This window comes from Dromiciops gliroides, chromosome 1 (assembly GCF_019393635.1).
Source record: "Dromiciops gliroides isolate mDroGli1 chromosome 1, mDroGli1.pri, whole genome shotgun sequence".
Classification (NCBI taxonomy): Eukaryota; Metazoa; Chordata; class Mammalia; order Microbiotheria; family Microbiotheriidae; genus Dromiciops; species Dromiciops gliroides.
Window position 1 is genome coordinate 153,615,346 of NC_057861.1, and position 23,116 is coordinate 153,638,461.

Sequence of the window (23,116 nt, forward strand, 5' to 3'; positions counted from 1 at the left end):
GAGGACAAAGGAATTTGGATTACAACCAAGAATCACCTATCCAGCAAAACTGATTATAACCTTTAAGAGAAAAAAATGGGACTTTGATGAAAAAGAGGACTTTCAGGCATCCGTGATGAAAAGACCTGAACTTAATAGAATATTTTACTTTCAAATACAAGACCCTAGAGAAGCATAAAAAGGTAAACAGGAAAAAAGAAATCATGAGGGATATTAAAAGGTTAAACTATTTACATTCCTACATGGGAAGATGATACATCTAAATCATTAGAACTTTCTCAGTATTAGGGCAGATGATAGAAATAAATTTAGACAGAGGGCACAGGTGGGAAATGATTATGAAGGGATGATACCTGCAAAGTATTTATTTTTTGTTTATCTCTCTTTGTGGGGTGATTGGGTTTAGGTGGCATGCCTGGGGTTGAACAGTGGGTGAGTGTTTTTTGTCTGAGGCCAGATTTTGGCTGGGGTCCTCCTGGGTCCAGGGTGGGTGCTTTGTCCACTATGTCACCTAGCTGCCCCATGATGACATCTTTAGGTTAAAATTGAGGGATGAAAGGAATGCACTGGAGGAGGGTGAAGGGCAGAGGTAGCATGGGGTGAAATCCCACATGAAAGAAACAGGAAAGGGCATATGGAGTTGGGGGAGAGATGGGGGAGGAGCAGGGCAATAAATTAACTTTACACTCATGAGAATAGGCTCAAAGACTTTAATCTCATCAGAGTTGGCTCAAGGAGGAATTAACACACATACCCAATTGGGTGGAGTAATCTATTTCATCTGGGCAGTAAACGAGCCTAATACTCATCAATATTGGCTCAAGGAGGGAATAACATACACACTCAATTGGGTGGACTAATCTATCTAACCCTGCAGGAAAATAGGAGGGGAAAGTGGATAACGAGGAAGGGGCAAAAGAAGGGAGAGCAGATTGGGGGAGGGGAAAGTCAGAAGCAAATCCCTTTTGAAGAGAGATAGGGTGAAAGAAGATAGATAATAGAGTAAATATCATGGGGAAGGAATAGGATGGAGGGAAACAGTTAACAATAGTAATTGTGAAAAAAAGAAAAGGGAGAAAAAATTGTACAAAAAATATTTATAGCAACTCTTTGTGGTGGCTAAGAATTGGAAATCAAAGGAATGTCCATCAATTGGGGAATGACTGAAGAAGCTGTCTGATTGTAATGGAATATTATTGTGCTATAAGAAATGACGAGGATGATTTCAGAAAAACCTGGAAAGACTCATATGAACTGATGTATAGTGCAGAGAGGATTTTTAACCTCTGCTGGCAAAGTCATTGCTAATGGAGAATTTATTAAAGATCTTTTATCTGCTTTGAAACTTCCATCTGCTCTAGCTATTGTTCATTGTCCTGCTCACACAGGAAAAAGTGACCCTGTCTCCAAAGGGAATGCATGAGCTGATGTTGTTGCTAAGCTTGCTGCTTTGGAAGCCCCTGAACACATATTTAACCTCTCATCTTCTGATAATGTTTCCATTTCTCTTACTTATAATAAGTCTGAAATAGAGAAGTGGAAAAAGAAATTCAAGACTAAAGAGATCAATGGGATCTGGGTGACTTCAGAGGGAAAGTCGCTTCTCCCGTGGAGTAACTACTACCAGGTATGCCTAGCTATTCACAGAAAGGGCCATTTTGGCACACAAGGAATTATGGATTCAGTAAAAAGAGCTTGGATTGCCCCTGGAGTTAGTAATGTGGCCTCTATGGTTTGTGCCTCTTTCCCCACCTGTCAGACTTATAATCAACATGCTTTCCATGCTAAAGCTTATGGAGGGTGTCCTTTAGTATATACACCTTTTGAACCTTTACAAATTGATTATATCAAAATGCCTAAGGCAGAATGTTATAAGTTTTATCTTGTTATAGTTGATCAACTCACTTGGTGGATGGAGGCATTTCCTAGCCCCTGAGCCACAGCTGCCTTTGTTGAAAAAATTCTCCTTAAAGAGATTGTTCCTTGCTTTGGTTCACCTGCCCACACTGATTCTAACAAAGGCACACATTTTACTGATTCTGTTCTATCCCAAATCTACTCTTTCCTTGGGAGTAACTCCAAAGTTCCATACACCCTACTACCCACAAAACTCAGACCATGATTGGCAAATTGTGCACTGAAACTCATTTGAAGTGCCCTAATGTTCTACCCTTGGCACTGTTCTATCTGTGCAGCAGGCCAAGAGGAGAACTACATACATTACCTTTTGAGATACTTTTTAACCATCCTCCTGTCCAAGCAAAACCTTTTTTCCCCAGTATATACATGATTGGTGTGGGGAAAAACCTCTGTTGCTTCCTATATACAGGAATTACAAGCCAGGCTATGTGAACTCCATGAGGCAGGGAAAGCAGTACAGGCTGGCCCCTTTGACTTCTCCTTACATGATTTGAGACCAGGAGACTGTATATATATCAAAATTTTTCAGTAGACTAGCAGGAAGTCTACAGTGGCCAGCTTGGGAAGGTCATTTCCAGGTATTGCTGATAACTCCAACTGCCATCAAAACTGGATAGAAGGATTCTTGGATCCATTGCTCCCACATAAAACCTATACCAGCACATGCAGACTATTGAATTTCATTGTTTTTTATTCTTCCATGTATATTTTGTTCTATTCATCTATCTCTCTATTTTTGAACCAATGCAAGATGGTTTTGATTTCATAATACAGTATTAATTCTGGAAGTATTGGTCTCCCATATTTTAAATTGTTTGTTTTTCCAATTGATTATTTGATCAAATTATATAAAGTGTTTCCTTGGTAAATTGGTTTCCATGGCAAGTGTAAATTAATTCTAGAAGTATTATGTTTGTTAAGCTTAAAAATTATTTTTTGGAATTATTGATTATTGTATATTGTAGTCTGAGTCAAAGAAAATTCACATTTTTGCTGTCATCATTATCCTCAGTTGTTAAATCCATATGAGACTTGGATTATGGGAATTTACCATTTTAGACAATATTTGCCTTCATTCTGAGTTATCAGATGAGAGCAGCCAAGATACCAGCCATCCATGAGAGAAAAACATACAAGAGCAAGTACTGAACTGTCACAGAAGGGGAGACATGCACAAAGTCCAGGTACTACGCTGCTTTGGGAAAGGGTGAGAGAATGGCTATTGGCAAGAGCTGAGGTTGGATTCTTTTGGTTTAATTTTCCCCTTCATAGTACCGACACCCAGGTTATGCTCTCTCATTCTACACATGACTTCAATTCCTCCTCCTATATGCCTGATGCCATGGACATCTCAATCCAATGCATCTGATTAAGCCTGACTCAGTTTTCCCTCAACATACAAAGTTTGGTGACACTCATTTATCTTCTTTCTCTGTCCTTTTATGGTAACCCCATAATTATCTCAGATGTCATGATGGATACAGTGTTGAATTTGGCCTTGACATCTGTTACCAGTTATATTAGATTCTTTTATTTCTCATAATGGCATGAGGATAATTAGGCAAATGATGAAAAAAGTGATGAAACAAAGATAAAAAATTCTTTTCTTAATTCCACAAATGTCTTCTCAATTTATTCCTCAAAGGGGGATTTACAGTAATATTAAGTTTTTTAAAAAGAATTAAGAATTAATTTTTGTTTTTATTATATCTCTAAAAGATTCTGAATTTCCTTAGATATGTTTTTGAGAACTCTCATTGTTTGATTTGGTTATTGGCAAAGCTTTTCAAAGTTGTGTTAAGATCAATTTTGTAGGAAACTCTCCAGCTGAGACTTTCTAGTTGATCATCACTATCTGACACACCTGAGAGACTTTTTTTTACAACCACACCTGAGACCATGCTCAAGATCCAGAGCCAAAATCCAGAGCTATACCCAGAGGACATCCCAAGAATCATCTAAGAAAAGACTTCTAAGGAATTGAATGGACATGTTTCTGTTTTCATTTTCCCATTGTATACACTGTTTGTAATGTCTACCTACTAAAGGGGAGTGCCCCCTTTAGTTTTTGTCAATGTGTCACTCAATTTCTTTTCTCTTTTTTCATTCCCTTTACACTGTTAGTTATAAGTATCTGTAAAGTGATTGCTTCAAGTAAGGAAACTACTGTTTCTTAATGAAGCACAGGGGGGAGTGTGAGAATGTTATTATCAGGGACCCCCTGCTGAGTGAACATGAGATAGTGTGAGAATATTACTAGCAGGGTCCCCCTGCTGAGTGAGGATGAGACCACCCTCAACCAATCAGCTTGAAGCAGTGTGTAAGGCAGTTAGTTTTTTCGATTGGTTTGGGGAATTGGTGGTTGGAACCTCATGGGGTTGGTAGCTGAACTAGGAGTGGTTGAGATAGATAGGTTTTCCTATTCTTTGAGAGACACTTGTCCTCTCTTTGTTAACCTCTAATATATTTTAATAAATGTTTAATACCTAAACTGTTAAACTGTTGTCCTAGTTAGCTTTCCCCACATAGGAGACAGGTAAGGTTACCACACACATTTAGTTTTACCCATTACAATAGTGAAGTGAGCCGAACTGGGAGGACATTGTGCACAGTGACAGCAGCATTGTTCTATGAGCAATTGTGAATAACTTGACTAATCACAACAATGCAATGATCCAAGACAATCCCAAAGGGCTAATGATGAAGCATACTATCCACTCCCAGAGAAAGAACTGGTAATGACTGAATACAAACTGAAAAAAGAGCACTTGTGGATTGTACATATATAACCTAAATCAGATTGGTTGCTGTCTTGTGGAGGGGGCAGGAAAGGGAAGAAGGCAGAAAAATTTGGAACTTTAAATCTTATGAAAATGAATGTTGGAGACTACCTTTACATGTAACTGAAAAAAATAAAATAAATGTCTGTTAGAGAGAGAGAGAGAGAGAGAGAGAGAGAGAGAGAGAGAGAGAGAGAGAGAGAGAGAAGAAACAAAAAAGAAACAATGGTAACACTTTGGAGAGAACAGTTTTGGTTGGATGATGAGGCTAGAATCCAGATTGCACAGGGTTAAAAGAAAATGAGTCGATAGGAAGTGAAGGCACCTAGTTTAAATGTCTTTCCTAAGGAGTTTAGTTGAGAAGAGGAAAGATATAAAACTAGATAGTTGAATCCCCTTGCTTTTATTTTTATTAAGTTAAGGGATACCTGCATGCACTTGCAGGTAGCAAGGAAGGAGTCACTAGATAAGAAAACATGGAAAATAAGAGAAAGTGGAGCTAATATGGAGGCAGTCTGATGGACAAGACAGGCGAGTACATGGCAAGAGGGACTACAGGGATAAAGAAAAAGATAGCAGGTACAGTTTCTGACAGATGAGAGAAAGGGAGAGAAGAAGGATTTCTGAGTGAACAGACTCAATATTTTCAGTGTAGTATGAAGAAAAGGTGAAGTGGTAGATGAGCCATAGTCAATAGAATTATAATGAAACACAAACTAAAACCAGCTTAGAGTGGGAGAATATTATGAGAAGCTTGAGGAAAGATGAAAAGATTTAGAACAGCTACTGTGGTGAGTGAATAGTATATTGATTGGAAAGTGTATAAGGATTGTCTTGCTGTAACAAGGTCCTAGTTAACATTATGTAGCAAAAATTCATAGTGAAACCAATTAGCACTTTTCTGTGATATTCTCCAGCTCTTAAGAAATGGATGATGGGGTTCCAGACATCAGCTTGGTGGCAGGACTTCACTTGGGAGGTTAGGAAGGCTAGGATTTCCGTGCTATAAGAAATCTGTTCTCAATCTTTCTCTCTCTTTACCATCTTATATCTTTTAATAAACCCTTAAAAGCCTAAAAAAAAAGAAATGGATGATGGGAGTAATCCAAGAATGGAATTTGGAAAGGCATACCCAGCGATAGGACAAATGGGCAAAGGACTGCATGAAGAAAATAGTGTAAAGTTGAATTGATTCACAAAAAGGTTGAGGTAGGAAATGAAGAAGAGAGTATTCAGTGCAAGGGTGAAGGTCTGAAGAGTTAAGGGTTTTCAAGATTGGAAGTCATGGTGAATACCAAGAACAGGGTTAAGGGTTATAAAAGATGAGAAAGATTATGGAAGTGGAACACTTGTGGCTAATGGCAAGGTCAAGGGTATGACTGTCTCTATATGTAGCTGAAGTAGAGTAGATGAAGTCATGAGAAATGAGTATATTAAAAAATTGGATAGTGAAGGTATTTGAGGGAATATCCATATCTAAGTTAAAGTCCCCTAGTATGAAGCAGGTTAAATGCTTTGCCCAGGATCCTATAGCCAGTGTGTATCAGAAGTAGGACTTGAACTCATATCTTCCTAACTCAAATAGCATCCATCTATCCATTCTACTACATTGCCTCTTGGAATAAAATATGTATAATCTGGAAATGGAGTTTGTCAGTTACATAACAAGAGCAAGGAATGATAACATGGACAAATCAAGTACCACATTGATACCCACTATAGATAAAAAGGTAGATATAGATAAATACATGTATTCATGTATTTATATATACATATACATTTATATGTATATCTAAAATAATCTCTGACATGAATATATCATAAGATATTTACATATTATCTCATATGATCTTGGTAACCCTAAGAAGTTGGCAATGCATCATTTTATCCCCATTTAATGGATAAGGAAATTTAGGCTTATAGGCATTAAATGACAGGGTAAAGATCTAACTTAACTAATAGATGAAAAAGCCAGTATTCAAACTAACTTCTTTTGACATCAGATCCCAAGCTTTTTCTGGTACACCAAAATGGTCGCTTATAGTGGATCAATAGCTTACTAAAATAATCTATTTATTTTTAAATGTTTTTTCTAATATATGAACTTACAATATTTTAAACTTAAGCTATGGATGTATTGACTAATTCAATTCCATTTGATTCAGATATTCCTATAATTGATTCTAAAATGTAAAACTTTTTATAGTACTGTTCAGTAAAGAATACCAAATGGTTGAGCAATTGCAAGGATGAATGACATGAAGCTGTATAAAATCTACTCCTTAGCAAGGGTCATACAGATGCCAAGTCAATTACCAATATGTCATCATCCAAGTAAAGCCATTCATGTTTAGTGTATCACATTCCTACTTTCTTTTTATTAGCCTAAAGACTTTTAGAGTATGCATCCTGATTTCTCCCAAACCGTTGCTAAGAAAAACGCACCAAGTAAGGTCCACATATCCAATTAATTCAGACTTCCCTATATGTTTGCTGGCCTCAGATTTGGTATCTGAAGCCAGAGCTTGTAAATGATTAAGCAAATCAATTATTTGCATTAGTTATCCATCAAAGGTTACAAATTACTGTTCAGCACTCAATAGAAGAGTGAAACAATGGATCTATCCCAACACTTATCTACTTCACAATTAATGCATGCAAATAAACACCGAAACACTTAATTATATTTAAGGAATTACAGGGTCAAATGTGGTATGGCAGATACAGGACCAGCTTTGAATCCAGGAAAACCTGTGTTCAAACACACACACACACACACACACACACACACACACACACACACACACACTCACATACTCACACACGTGGATGCACTGCATGGCCTCTGGCAAGTGGTTTAAACTCTAAGTACCTCAGGGAATTCTCTAAAACCATAGTTGCAAATGGATTCCTGTTCAAAATCAGGTAATTTCCAAACTGAGAGCTTTCCTACACTGGCAAAATATTGAATCCTTTTAGAAAAGGTGAAAGTGAAATATATATCAGCCAAAATCTGTAGTGAAGTGTAAACTAAAACCAGCAACTTGCATTCCTAGCCTCCCACCACTAGAAAAGAAAGGCTAGATTGCCTTTTTCCATAATATGAAACAGTAAATAGCTTTAAAACTGTACCATTTTTCCTTGATCCAACAAAGAAATGGCATGTCACCAATTCTAAAGGGTTTTATTTTCTCACAGCTCTTCAAAGGTAATAAAGAAAACATTGTTATCCCCATTTTATGGGTGAGAAAACAGAGATTAAGTAGTTTTCCCATTTACAAATAAGTGGCAGAGCAAGAATTTAAAGCCAGGTCTTCAAACTCCAAGTTCAATGCTCTTTCCAGTGTACCATTCTGCCTTTCTATGATATATCATATGGCTGTGCTTCAGGGAACATAAGGCATTTAAACCAATCTTTTCCAAAATGTTATGAATTCATTAGTGTCCCAGGGCTCAATACAATTGGTATAATCCATCTTCAACTACAAATCTTTGAAGAACATCACAATAAATAAGGAACTTTCTTTGGAGTTTATTCAAAAGTATCTTCTATAACACTGGGGAAAACCTTAAGTGAACATGTATCTTTGTTTTAAATTTTGCTTGAGTTCAATATTAAAAATAAATAAATAGGGGCAGCTAGATGGCGCAGTAGATAGAGCACCGGCCCTGGAGTCAGGAGTACCTGAGTTCAAATCCGGCCTCAGACACTTGACACTTACTAGCTGTGTGACCCTAGGCAAGTCACTTAACCCCAATTGCCTCACTAAAAAAAAAAAAACAAAAAACAAAAAACACACACACACAAAAAAAGAATAAATAAATGGACAAGTTTATGATCTACATGATTGAAAGAAGCACCTAAATAGATGAATTCTGAAATATCAAAGTATTGAATTAATAATAATTAAATGAGCAAGTCTTTATTCAATATTAAGTAGATTATAAGCAATCAAAAAATATACTTTAAACGGGTAGTAAATTATTCTAATTAAACTTGAAATAAAATTCTAACACGTTGGTCTAGAGACACAGGGAAGAATAACAAACAACTCTACCTAAACTATCAAGATAATTGTTTCAACTTTTCACTTCATATTGATTGTGAAACCTGGCCTGTTAGGTCTTAGTTTCATGGAGACCTTGAACAAAAAGAAACCAAAGGTTTAAAATTTCCAGAGAAGCCATTCTGGATACTATTACTGCTTCTGGCTGACCTCTCATTGGTACAATAGGTCAGAGATAAACATCTACATCACCAAATTAAACATCAGGAAAATACAATAGGTGTGGGGGGGGTGCATTTAATCAACATAATAAGATGAGGTTTGAAAAAAAGCAGAGTTTTCATATGGAACCCAACTCACTTCAAAAGAAAATGTATTGACCATGTACATTGCAGAGAATACAAAAGTTGAGAAGCCAGTGCTTGGTGTAGTGGATAGGGCACTTGATTTCAAGTCAGTTTTTGACAGTAGTTCACATTTAACCATTAAAACTTACCAGCTGTATGTCTCTGAGAAAGTCACTTTTATGCTTTCGGCCTCAGTTGCTTCAAAGCAGGCTATATATTATGTGTGTGTGTATGAACTGGCTTCCTTTTAAAATTTTAAAAGGAAGCCAATTCATTTTTCTTATTATTTCACTTTTTTGTCCAGTGAACAAAAATGTAATTTAGTGAAAAATAAATAAAACTAGTAATCTGATATCATGGAAATGAGAAAATTGAATTTTCCCTTTTTGATTGCTTTGGGCATAGAGACTAACTTGCTTACTTCCTTTCCCTTGTAAATTAATAAGAAGACAAGGTCAAATTATTATTTGGACCAGTTAGAAAAGTACCTACCCCATGAGATCATATAACCACAAAAATATCAGCTAGTTGGTGTATAGAAGCTGATTTTCATTTTTATTTTTCTATGTAATATACAAAAGTTATGTAAGCAATCAGAAGAAAGTGGATTTTCAACCATTAAATCATAAGGTCCAGGAATTCAATCAAATTCAATGTGTTTCTACTTGTCTAAGATCACAATTAGTTGATGGTGACATACAGAACCGTGTAAAAACATGTATGTTTGTATATATATATATATATATATATATATATATATATATATATATATATATATATATATATATATATATATATATATATATATATATATATATATATATATATATGAGTGCATGTGTAGATGTGTGTATAGTACATAGAGGGGGAATTGTCAAAATACATATTTCCAAGCTTGAGATTGAAACAATCTGGCCTTTCTCATCTGATAACCTCTCTATTCCAGTCAACCTGGCCTACTAGCCATTCCCCATACATAATATTTTCTCTTCTGCTGCCATGCTCTTACAAGGGCTTTGTTACCTATGTCTGGAATGTACTAAATCCTTGTCTCTGCCTCCAAGAATCCCTAAATCCTTCCACAACACAGTTCAGATGCCACCTCATAAACTAGACTTTTCCTTATCCCTCTGGTCATTGATAATCTCTTTCTCTTACCATTACTTTTTTTTTTTTTTAGTGAGGCAACTGGGGTTAAGTGACTTACCCAGGGTCACACAGCTAGTAAGTGTTAAGTGTCTGAGGCCGGATTTGAACTCAGGTACTCCTGACTCCTGGGCCGGTGCTCTATCCACTGCACTACCTAGCTGCCCCTGCCATTACTTTCTATTATTTTGTATATGCTTTTAATATACTTTTCTGTGTGCCTTTCATGTCCCCCCACCCATTGGAATGCAAGCTTTTTGAGGGAAAGGAATATTTCAGTTTGTTCTTTGTATCTCCATAACTTAGTACAGTGCCTGGTACAAAGAAACTTACTGAATGCTTATTGGATTGAATTGTTAAAATAGATTCATATTTTTAATTTGCCTTCACTAAAGTTGTATTAATATCGCAAAAAGACATTAGGTTGAAAGGTTTTTTATAAATAAAAGCAATATGGCCTCAATTTTCTCAACTGTATAAAAATAAGGTTCAAATAGATCATTGGTTCTTAAAAGATATACTAGGACAAGTTTCATTCTGCACGTCCCAAAATTTAAGATGTTCTGTTACTGTAGATAAAAGGATATTTATATTCCGTAATATAAGTTTTACTTATTTAGCATATCTAGCATTATAAATATAACATTTGCAAAATAAATCAAACTTGACTATTGCATGTATACACTGATCTTAAATTCATATCAGACCTCAAACTCGCAAAGAACTCCAAAAAAATGGCTATTGTTGAAAAGAAATAGGGGGAAGCTAGGTGGCACAATGGATAAAGCACTGACCCTGGATTCAGGAGGACATGAGTTCAAATCCAGCCTCAGACACTTGACACTAGCTGTGTGAGTCACTTAACCTGGGCAAGTCACTTAACCTTCATTGCCCTGCAAAGAAGAAGAAGAAGAAGAAGAAGAAGAAGAAGAAGAAGAAGAAGAAGAAGAAGAAGAAGAAGAAGAAGAAGAAGAAGAAGAAGAAGAAGAAGAAGAAGAAGAAGAAGAAGAAGAAGAAGAAGAAGAAGAAGAAGAAGAAGAAGAAAAGAAAAGAAATCTCACATGCATGCCTCCTGATTGTCCCATGGTGTGGCCAATTTAAATGCTCGGTGTATTGTAATTCCAAATTATACTGCTCTGTGAGATATAGATATAGATACAGATATAGATATAGATACACATGCACACACACATATATGTATGTGTATGTATATGTATATAATCCATATAGTGTGTATATATAGGATATAAATATACTATATGCAACATATAGTACTACATACATATAATATTGTATTTGTCCTCCATTTTCTAAGAGGACCCATAAAATCACAGGTGATATCTTGATTAATCCATCTGCCAAGATAGTTTACCAGAGTGTGGCCACTTCACATGCTACAGCTTCTTAGAGTCACGGATGAGAGTTGAGTGAATCAGATGGACACTCAAGGTAGATGAGGAGCCCTGAAAAGGATTCAACAAGTCCTCATAATAGACATGGTAGTCCTCCTAAATACACCATCTACCCTACATAGAGTATTCATATATACTATATATGTATGCATATATACTATATATTATATAGCTTTACTATATATATTACATTAAAAGCTATGTTTACATTATTATATATAGATGTATAGCATACATATAAAAGTATAAAGTCTACAAATGTTATATATTATACTTTATATGTGTATATATAATATATACACATTATGTATAGCATATACATATGCATATTAAAGCTATATATTATATAACTTTACTATATATACTGATGATATATAGTAGCATTATATTTCATAAATAGCTTTTAAGATAGTATATATGGTAAAGCTACATAACATATAAACTTTAAATAATAGCACATATATTTATAGAGAGAAAGAGCTTTAAAATTTGCAAAGTATTTAAAACATCATCTCCCTTGATCCTTACATCAAACCTGTGAAGTGGGTGCTATTATTTTCCCTATTTTGCAGATGAAGATATATATTTAATTAATATATAATTACATATTTATATATAAGGCTATAGTATATAGCTTTACTATATATATATATAGTATATGTAGGAAAGCTATATAATACATATACATGTATACTATATATAGTATATATAGTAAAACTTTATTCTATATAGTTTTAAATAATGGCAATTATATAGTTAACCTATATATCTATTTTTTAAATTTGCAAAGTGCTTTACACACATCTATATGTATATTATATATTATATATTATATATTACCAATCAATTGATAATTATATATTATCAATATATATTATATGTTACATATTATCAATCAATACACATATAGTATACATGTACTATATACTTTATATAGTATTATTTAAAGGTATATATATAAACTATATAATTTCTAGTTATTGTCATTATTACTATTATTATCAATTAAAGCTATCCAAAAGTGGAATGGGTTGAAAAGAGAGGATTTTCCTTTATTAAAGGTCTTCAGCAAAAGACTAAATGAGCACTTGTCAGGTGTGTTATAAATGAATTTACCTTTAAGGTATCAGTTGGATGACAAGACCCCTGAAATTTCTTCCAACTTTGATATTCTATGACCTACAAGGTCCCTTCTTACTGTCTATAGCCATTAGCTCACACTTCAATTCCTTCCATTACCTTATCTTCTCTTCAAGTTAATGCTGGTACTGGGTGCTAAATGATCCTTAACATAAGAAATATAATAAGGATTTTGCTGATATTTTAAACATAGGCCTAGATACATTGGCATGGAGTTGATAATTACTTGTAGTTGTCTTCTTTACTCTAATTCTATGAAATCTATTCATCAACCAAATAATGAGTATTTGTAAGCAAATATTATGTGCCTGGCACTGTGAAAAAAAAATGTTTTCGTATTATGTTCCAAACACATATTTATACCCTCAAACCCAACAGCCCAAAAAACTTATTACAGTCTGCTGGATAACTAATGTGTTGAAAAGTATGTAAATATATAGTTACCTCTTAAGCCAATCTCACAGTAAATCTGGGTAACCTAATAATATGGGTTTCCACAGGAAGTATAAACAACATATTACTATTTATTTTAAGCATGGCCTGAGAAGTTTCTGTTAGAGCAGAAGTATTGAGAGCAAACTCTCCTCTGGCTTTCAGCCAGCAGGGTCATGTGAAGTTTGTCTAGAAGGGTATGGAGACCATGCAGTTATGAACACAAATTTACTTTGTATGGTAAATAATAGAGTGCCTAAAGCAGATAGTCATTTAATCAATCCTTTTCATTTTGCAAATGGCAATGATAACTGGTTCCTTGTTCTGGTAAATTCATCAGCATAATTCATCATGAAGTGGTTTTATTTTCAAATCCAGTACTTAAACCATAGAGATTGCGCTCACTCAAAGTTAAAACAACATGCCAATTCCACCAAATTAATCCAAAAATATCAATATGTTCTGTGAAAATTAAATACAATAGGTTATTTGTTACCATACAGACAAAACAAGATGAAGGATAGAATTTATCACTTTCAAGTTTTTTTCAACATTGGGTCAGTATCTTAGTCTATTGGATCTCAGTTAGCTAATTAAGCTTCCATATCCAGCCAGCACACTGATAGTTCTGTTTAGCATTTTCCTTTCTTAACATATATATTTTTGATATATTTTGTTGTTAGAGACCTAGATTTTTCCTTTTATGTCTCCTCCTCTCTCCTCCCAGAGACCCATCCTTTATCACAAAGAATTTTTTTCAAAAGAAATTGACACATCAAAAAACAATCTTATGTATATGCAAAGTTCCACATTTGTAGATCCCAACTTGTGTAAAGAAATTAGTCTTTTCATATCCCATCTCTTAGACTAGCTTGCTTTTTATCCTTTCTCAACAATTCATTTTCTTTTTAAAAATAAACTGTTGATAGTTATCGTTTTTACATTGCCCCAAATTCCCCCTGTTCTCTTTTCCTTTTCCCTCCCAGAAAGTCATCAGTTATAAGAATTGTTTTAAAAGAAAGAAGAGGGGAAAAAAACAAAACCAGTCAATATATTGGAAAAAACTGACAATGTTCAGTGTTCCACACCTCTGCAAAGAATTGGGGTGGGAGAATCTTCTAAAATCTCTTCTTTAAAGCTTGTTTTTTATACTTTTGCAATATTCACTTTAAATTATTTTGTAGAGGTGATTCTTTCCATTTCCATTGTTGTAGTCATTGTGTATGTTACTTCCTTGGCTCTGCTTACTTCATTCTGCATCATATGATATGTCCATATGTATTCTTCATATTTGTCATTTCTTACAATCCAAGAATATCTCATTACTTTCATTGATTACAATTTGTTTAGTTATTCTCTAATGAGTAAAGATCTACTTTGTTTCCAGTTCTCTGATACCGAAAGAAGCACTGCTATAAATATTTTGATGGAAATGAGAACTTTCTTCTTGTCAGTGATCTCCTTGTAGTATATGTAGTAGAATCTCTGAGTAAATGGATATGGTCATTTTAACTGCTTATTTGCATAACTGCAAATTGTTTTCCAAAGTGATGGTACTGATTCAAAGCTATACCATCAATGCACTAGTGTCCCTATTTTCCTGCAACTTCTCCAAGATTGACTATTTCCATCTATTCTCTTTGACCATTTGCACTGTGTGAGGTGAAACCTCAGGTTTGTTCTGATTTGCATTTCTCTCATTATTAGTGATGTGGAGGATTCTTTCATATTGTTGTTAATACTTTGCTGTTCTTTTGAGAACTGTTTCTTCACATCTTACCACTTACCAATTTGGGAATGACTTTGGGCAATAAATAATAAAAATAAATAATATTTAGATTCTACCTACTATGTACCAGGCATTATGCTAATCACTTTATAAATATTATCTCATTTGATCTATACAACACTGGGAGGTAGGTACTATTATTATCCCCATTTTATAGTTGAAAAAACTGAGGCAGCTAAGTTAAATGACTTGCCCAGAATCAAACATCTAGTAAGTGTCTGTGGCCATATTGAACTCATGTATTCCTGACTCTATGGCCAACACTATGTTCACTGCACTATCTAGCTGCATTAATTTTGTTTGTGCAGAAGCTTTTCTATTTCATGTAATCAAGATTATGTATTGTGTCTTTTGCAATTGCCTCTATCCCTGTTTGGTTAAGAATACATCTCTTAATCATAACTTTGAAAGACATATGATCTATTTCTCTTCTAATTTCTTTATAGCATAATTTTTAGTATTCAGGTCATGTATCTATTTTGAATTTATTTTAGACTATGACATAAAATAAGCCTAATTTCTACCAGACTGCTTTTCAATTTTCCCAGTAGTTCTTATTAAATAGGGAGTTCTTTCCTAAGTAATTTGTGCTTCCAGGCTTATCAGACACTGTGTTATTGAGTTCAGTTATTTCTAATTATACCATGTCTATTTTATTCCTTTGATTTACTTCTCTATTGTTTAACCAATTTCAAACAGTTTTGATGAGTGCTGCTTTATTTGTTTGAAGTCTGAAAGAGCCATTCCCCCTTCATTCATACCTTTCTTGTTTCAATAATTATTAGTATTTTCTTAGTACCTTTTTGATAATATTAGGTCCATTATTTTTTCCAATTGTTTCTTTTACTGACTTTCTTCATATGTCATGAGAAATGATCTCTTAATCCAGCAAACTGTGTTATCTCTTGGTCTGCTCCATCTTTTTCCCATAATTTTTTTTCTTTAGAGCAATATCTGCTTCAGATGGTTTCCTTTATGCCTTCTTTGAATGTTCTTGGATTAATCTGCTTAATTATATCTCTCACCAAGCTTTCTTTCAACTAGTTTTTCTTAACACTGCTTCTAACTTTCATTATCAATCATAATCTTATATCATCCTCCTTAACAAGATTTTGCAAACAAGTTTGTAGTTTAAGTATTGACCTTGGCTGCCATACCTCTCTGACAGATAAACAAATAAATGGTTTGATGACTGAGATGATTTCTAAGATATTTTGGTCTTCTTGGGGAAACAGTTGACTAATTAGGAAATGATAATGTGCTGTGATGATATCCATTCTTTTATCAATATATTAAATTTGTTAATTATCTGCTATGTATTTAACCTACTACTGAGCATTGTGGTAAGCACTGGGGGTACCAAAAGAATCAAAAGACAATGCCTACCTTCAAGGAGCTCACAATCTAATGGTGGAGAAAATGTGCAAATATATGCATCAAGCTATATACATGATTAAGTAGGAAATAATTGAAAGAAGAAAAGCAATGAAATTATGAGGAGTTAAGGAAAACTTTCTGTAGAAGGTGGAATTTTAGTTGGGACTTAAAGGAAGTCAGAGGCATCAATATTTGGAGCTGAAAAGGAAGAGCATTCCAAGCATGATGGTAAAGGAAATGCCCAGAGCCAACATATGGGATGTCTTATCCATGGAATAGTCACTAGATTGAAGAGTATATGTTGGGAAATAAGGTATGAGAAGACTCGAAAAGTAGAATGGGGCTAGGTTATAAAGAACTTTGAGTGACAAACAAAATATTTTGTATTTGTTCCTTCAGGTGAATGGGTTGGAGAATTGAGCAGTTAGAGTGATTTGATGGAGAATCAATATGTACATTGAAGTCCTCTAGTATGAACGCAAGAGTTGGGGAGGAGAAAAAATTGCAAGCCTAAACTCATTAAGGAAAGAAGAGGAGTGAACTGGGGGGGGGGGTCTTTAGAAAGCTGCTATCAGGGTTTTGATTGGGTGGTAGATATGAATAGCACCATCAATGATTTGTTTAAATGGGTCAATTTGGAGTTTTCTCAAATGCATTATATTTCTTTTCTTTTTCCTTCTTTCTTCTAATTTGACATTGATTTTGATCTTTACCATAATTACCCCATGATCTGTTATTGGTTTATATGGACAACTAGTTTGAAAATTATTCCCACATCATCAACTAGCCATTTCCCATCTTTTAGAATACAATTATGAATGGTGCCCCAGTATTTTACCAGTACTCTGACAGTGATATAGATTCACTGCCCTTTTTCTTCCCAGGATGTAGCTCTGGTAGGACTAAAGTAAATAAATGTGGGATACTCCCAGACTAGAAACAAAGAAGACCCAGTTGTGTTACAACCCTCAGTATGAATTCTGTTACAGGAACTTATTTATAGGTATTGATGACAGGAGAGTCAGGAGCACCTGGCACCAGAATTAGTCTGGAGAGAGAAAGTTAAGGAAGAAGTCAAGGTGAAAGGCCATACACAATTAGGAGACCCTTACTGACTGCACCCCTCTTGTGTCAACTTAATATTAATATTAATATTGAGGATCAGATGGGGCTCATTAGCCTTGGCAGGCAACTCGCCTAGGGGAAGGAAACCCTGATTTTAAACTTCCGCTGCCTTGCGGCTATACCCATATAGGGGAAAGGCTTCAGGAGTTAACCCCGAGGAAAAATCAGGAGTCAGAGTCCCTTAGGCAGTTGGACATCACATCCCTCTGGCAACTCCTGTGGTGGCACTGGTGCCAAACTGTATTGGCTCTGCCTCTACTTTGGATCCACCAGGGTCACAGAGAGGGAAAACCTGTTGCATGGGCAACAGCTTGTTTTCCATATTGATCCGCCCAGGCCAGCACCGTGGAGAGGACACTCCAGCTACTCCTCATGGGGTAGATACAACACAGGATGTGGCAGTTACTGGTTATAAGTCACTCAGGAGCTGAGGCTCCCTTATTGGACTGCACAGCCACACTGTGACCTGTGGCTCTTCAAGGCACTGATCCATGGTCGTCCATGACTGGTGGAGGCCTACTACTACTACTACTATTGAGAGTCCTCCTATACTTCCTATATGGCACAATGGTGCCAAGAAGTAGGAGCCAGAGGTTTCCAAGGCCCTCCCTTGCCCTTTAGTGGAAGATGAATAACCTATAGTCAAGAGTTCTAGAGATCATCTTGGACCTTAGTCTTGAGTCAAGTACAATATACCCTAAGCAGTGATTACCAGCCCTCTAGAAAGCACAGCAAGAAAGTGAGGGAGAGATTAGACTTCATCTTTTGTCCCTGGGGGATTGGGAGGAGATGAGTTGGCTTTCCTGGACCACAAATGCGGGGATACTTCTGATAGTTCTGCTGACATATTGCCTTGATCTTGTAATGCATTGCTATTTTAAGTAAATTGTCTTTGGTCTTTACTTCTGAATGAATTTTAAAGGATTTTTTTGCAATGGATGATTTTTTTTTTTACAAAGATAAGGACTTTGCCAGACAGTGGGGGTAAAAATGAGCCAAAGAGAGTATCTGGAGCCTGGAATAAACAAGTACCAGAAACATTCATTTGCCCTCCTTGTTACACTATCAATTTCACTTTTTGTTATATTATTGGGTGATTGTCATTCCTAGCACCTCTTGACTTTCTTCTTAAAGAAAATATTGTTGATATATAAGTAAGCCTTTTCTATACTCTAGAAGTCTTTGACTTCTCTCATTTTTACTATTTAACCAGGCTTCCTAGCATATTTTTCCACCATCCACTCCTGAACCTGCCTTTGCATTAAAGTGATCAAATATTAACATATAAATTGATTTAATTTGGACAGACTTATTGAGTCTTTCATGACATTTTTCTACCTTCTCATTCTTTGCAACAAATGTTGGCTCAAAAGCTGCAACCATTTTAATTGTTATTTTTTTTTTGAGAAAAAAATGCTAAGATGATCACCAGAGTACCAATATGATTAAATGTACCATGAAATGATGTCTCTTGTTGCCTTTGGAATCATTGAAAAACCAGTCCTAAGAATTATTTTCTTTGCCTCTCCAAGGAAAATCTATGCCCCATTTAGTTGAAACTTCCTTTTGTCTTCTGGTTTTATTTTTAGTAAGACCATAACTGAACAAGCACCTCACATTCGGAATACAGTAGTTGTTATATTGTTTGTAGGGAGTCTAAAAACTATGTTATTCTTAATACACTCTACCCTTTTTATCTACTACTTTGTCACCATCACTAGAGAAGAAGAAAGGAAAAGGAATGAGAGCCATTTTGTAATTTTTTTTGTTTCATCGCTTGTTAGAGGCAAAGAATTCACTCCAGAGTGACCATTCTACTGATCATTAGCTTCTACATGGGGTATCTCATTTTATCCTCTGAACAACCCAAGGAAGCAAGAAGTAATTTGTGCCTATTTTACAGAAGAGGAAACTGAAGCAGAAAGAGATTAAGTAACTTGGCCAGAATCACACAAGTAATAAGCTTCTGAGACAGGATTTGAACTCAGATCTTCCTGACCTCAGGTCCAGCTCTCTATCCATTGTTCCATCTAGATGACACCAAGATAACATAGAATGTACAAGAAAGCATCAGCATAGAAGTTGTGAAAGCCTGCTTGTCATGAGATTCTTAAAATCAGATTCTCTGTATTTAATTTTATGCTTTCAATGTGGTCTGGACCATTTTCTTCTAATGAAAAAAAATAAGAGGGATATAGAATTGGAACTGATTTCAGTGAGACAGTGAGAACATGGTATATTCTAGATGAAAGAGAGAGAGAGAGAGAGAGAGAGAGAGAGAGAGAGAGAGAGAGAGAATGCAGTTTCCCCTGTGGTGATCTTAAAGAATAATAATTGCATTTGTAGGATGGTTTCAATGCAGTCCTGCTCTAGTGAGGATGGAATATGGAGGGGGAAAATAGAAGTGAAGAGCAGACCAAATAAGCCAATTATTCTATCTTTGATTTAGTACAGGGGCATATGCCCTAATTCCGAGGATTTAGTGAAATACTTTCTCCAGGGAACTACTGAGTCTCCGAGAGCCTACAGGAAGGAGTACTTTGTCCTCTTCAGAAATCACATATCAGCATGTAGGTGAAAATGCTTCGACTTCCTTAAAGAAAGTCACTCCTACAACGTCCCAATTTTGCATCAGCTGTGGCAAGTTGCTTCAATCCTTCCTATTAGAAATGGATTGACTATTTCCACTTGATACTGTACCCCAAAATTAAAGATGATAGAAACACCAATTTGCAGTAACAATGATGGTCTACTACAAATTACTTCATTTTGTAGATTAGAGGGTATATAAACAAACATGATTAAAATCCAAGATTGTGCTTCACTATATATATATATATATATATATGTATATACATATATATATATATATATTTCATTTGTTCTGATAAGTGATTTTTAGGTCAAACTATTTAAGAGAACTTCACCATGTTGTGATGAATGTCACATGCTAGTGCAATATCAGGAGAGTTCTAGAAGACATTGCCAAAGCATCCAGCCACGAAGGCTTTCCTGACAAATTAGCTGAGATCATCAGATTTTTGTATTCTTTCATGTCCACTAAGGAAAGAATAAGAGGAAAGAGGTTAAAATAATAATGAATAAGGAACCATTTTCTTAAGATGAGAGAGAATTACTAAACATTATCAGAAACCTGGGAAAAGGGTGGAGAAGGACATTCCCTAGATGTTCTTTAAGAATGAGATGGATGCCCACCTCCTAAGATAATTTTGATGGTAGGTTACCTGATGATGGTAGGGTGATTTAGTTGCCATCTTGAGGTCACAGAATGAGAGAACCACAAATATTAAATTTGGGAGGAATGCTACAGCTTCCCTAATCCAAGTTCTTTATTTTAAGGGAAATGAATGTCAAAGAAAGTTACATGGGTAATTAGTATATAGTGCTGCCAGTGAAGCTTCAACTCCAAAAAAGAAAGTAGAAACAGAAAGCAGTCAGTATTACTATGAGGGAAGCATCTTCGCTTCTCTGCATGACAATAACCCGAAAGGTCATAAAGCTGTCTAAAAAGGATTTATATGTATTTGGTTTAGTTTTAGAAAAAGGAGGTGTATCCCTTCCATTCCTGGAATTCCATAATGACAGAACCATAATAGAAAGTTGGCCACCCCTGGCTTGAATGATCTGACCATTGTCATTCATTCATTTGTTCATTTATTCAAGAAACACTGACTGGGTGCCTACTCTGTTTAAGACACTATTCTATTTGCTTTGGGGAACATAAAGGGGAGTAAGATCTGATCCTATTCTTCGAGGATCCACTAATCAAAAACAGAACCCAAGATGGAATTCACAAGTCCTAAGTTTTCAGCTCTACATTTTTCTCTTTTGGAAACCTATTTTTTCTCACTGTTACTTCTCATTAAAAATAATTAAAGAGAAACTCAGTGTTTATGATTTTAGAAACATGGATGGGAAGACTCCTTTTCAAAAGTCACAGCACCACAATAAGAAAGTCAAGGCAGCAACAGAAACTGCAGTCAATAGCCCTGAGAACTACAATAGCCCCTCTTCTACATGGAACTGTCAGCAGGCAGCAGAAAAAAAGCAAGGAGAAGCAAAATTTCTGGGCCAGCATTTATAATGCAGATCCATTATACAATTGTTTCAAAGCTGATATTGTTTGAATAAAGAAGAAATAGTCAGGCAGATGAGACCTTATTGTGACAGAACAATGCAGTTTCAGAAATGTTTTTCCTAAATGTCTTTCCCTATGTTTCTCTGGGCTCCCCTGTGTTGTCCATGACCCTGAGGAAGTCTTCTGTGTTGGGCCCTCCTTTGATCTACCCTAAGTCTTCAGCAGTGAAAATGAGGAATTGGATTTAATGAATCAATTGCAGAAGATCAGTGACAGCACCATCCTTGACAATACCTTCTCAACCCTCCTGTATTCTCTCAGCATGATTGCATCAAAGACCATAGGGCCCCAGCAGTCAGAGTTGAAGGACCTTGATAAATACAATATCCCCATATGGAATCTTGAGGTTTCAATTCTGTTTTGAACTTGTTACATTTTCCATTCTTCATGTATACCTATTTTAAATGCTTCTCATAGAATGACAGATTTTTCAAGCTGGATGAAATTTTATAGGCCATCAACTCTAGGCTCCTTCCTCACTCAGCAGATGAGGACACTCCTACATCTGCCATGGGGCACTGTGGTTCTAGATTGGTGTTTTTATTCCTATAACATTCCTGTCATTGTGTACCTTCTTTCCAATAACACCACGAGGCCTGCCCTGATGATTACTCATCAGAGATCTGATTATCCTTTAAATGTGCCTAGTTGCTACATACCCTGCACAAATTTTAGTGTTTGCTTGAAAGAACAAAATTCTGAACTCTGAGTTCCAGATATTCAGATAAATGGGGGAGGAACAAGTTTTCAGAATTATACAGAATTCCTTATTGAACAAAAATTTCAGATAATTAGTAAATCACAGATTGCAAACAGGGGGAAGGGATGGGGGTGGAAGGAGGGATGGTGGCTGCTTTTGGAATTAGCCTTAGTTGCCATCTGAAAAAAAGTGAATTTCTGCATAGACATTCAGATTTTGTGGAGGGGTTCCCTAAATGAATTAATAATTAGATTTATCTTATCCAAACTGATATATATGCTGTCAGTTGAAATAAAAATAATTTGTAGAATCTCTGAGTTAGAAGGAATCTCAGATACCTTCTAGCTCAACTCACACCTGAACAAGAATAACATCCCTGACCAAGGAATTAGCCAGCCTCCTTTTGAAGAACCAGCAAAGAGAGTCCTCTTTCAGGTAAGTACACTGTTATTCTGGGTTGGACATGACTCAGGCCAGACTTCTGGGGTTTATTTCAATAGTGGAATGAAATTAAACACTCATAGATCATTTAGAAGTTAACAAAAGGAGATTCACTTGGGCATTTCAGGAGAAGAATACTCAAGAATCTACACTGAGGACACCACAAGCTGATTTAGCTAAATGAAACTCCCTTGCTGCTGAGTTACCCATCATGGTCTGCCAGCCAAGTAACAGAGAGTGCCCAGAGCTCCTGATGGCTGTTTTATAATCAGGTGACTAGGAAGTGATATCAATAACCTGAGCCTTTAGTCCCCTGAACCAATATGTTTCAAAGATGGTTT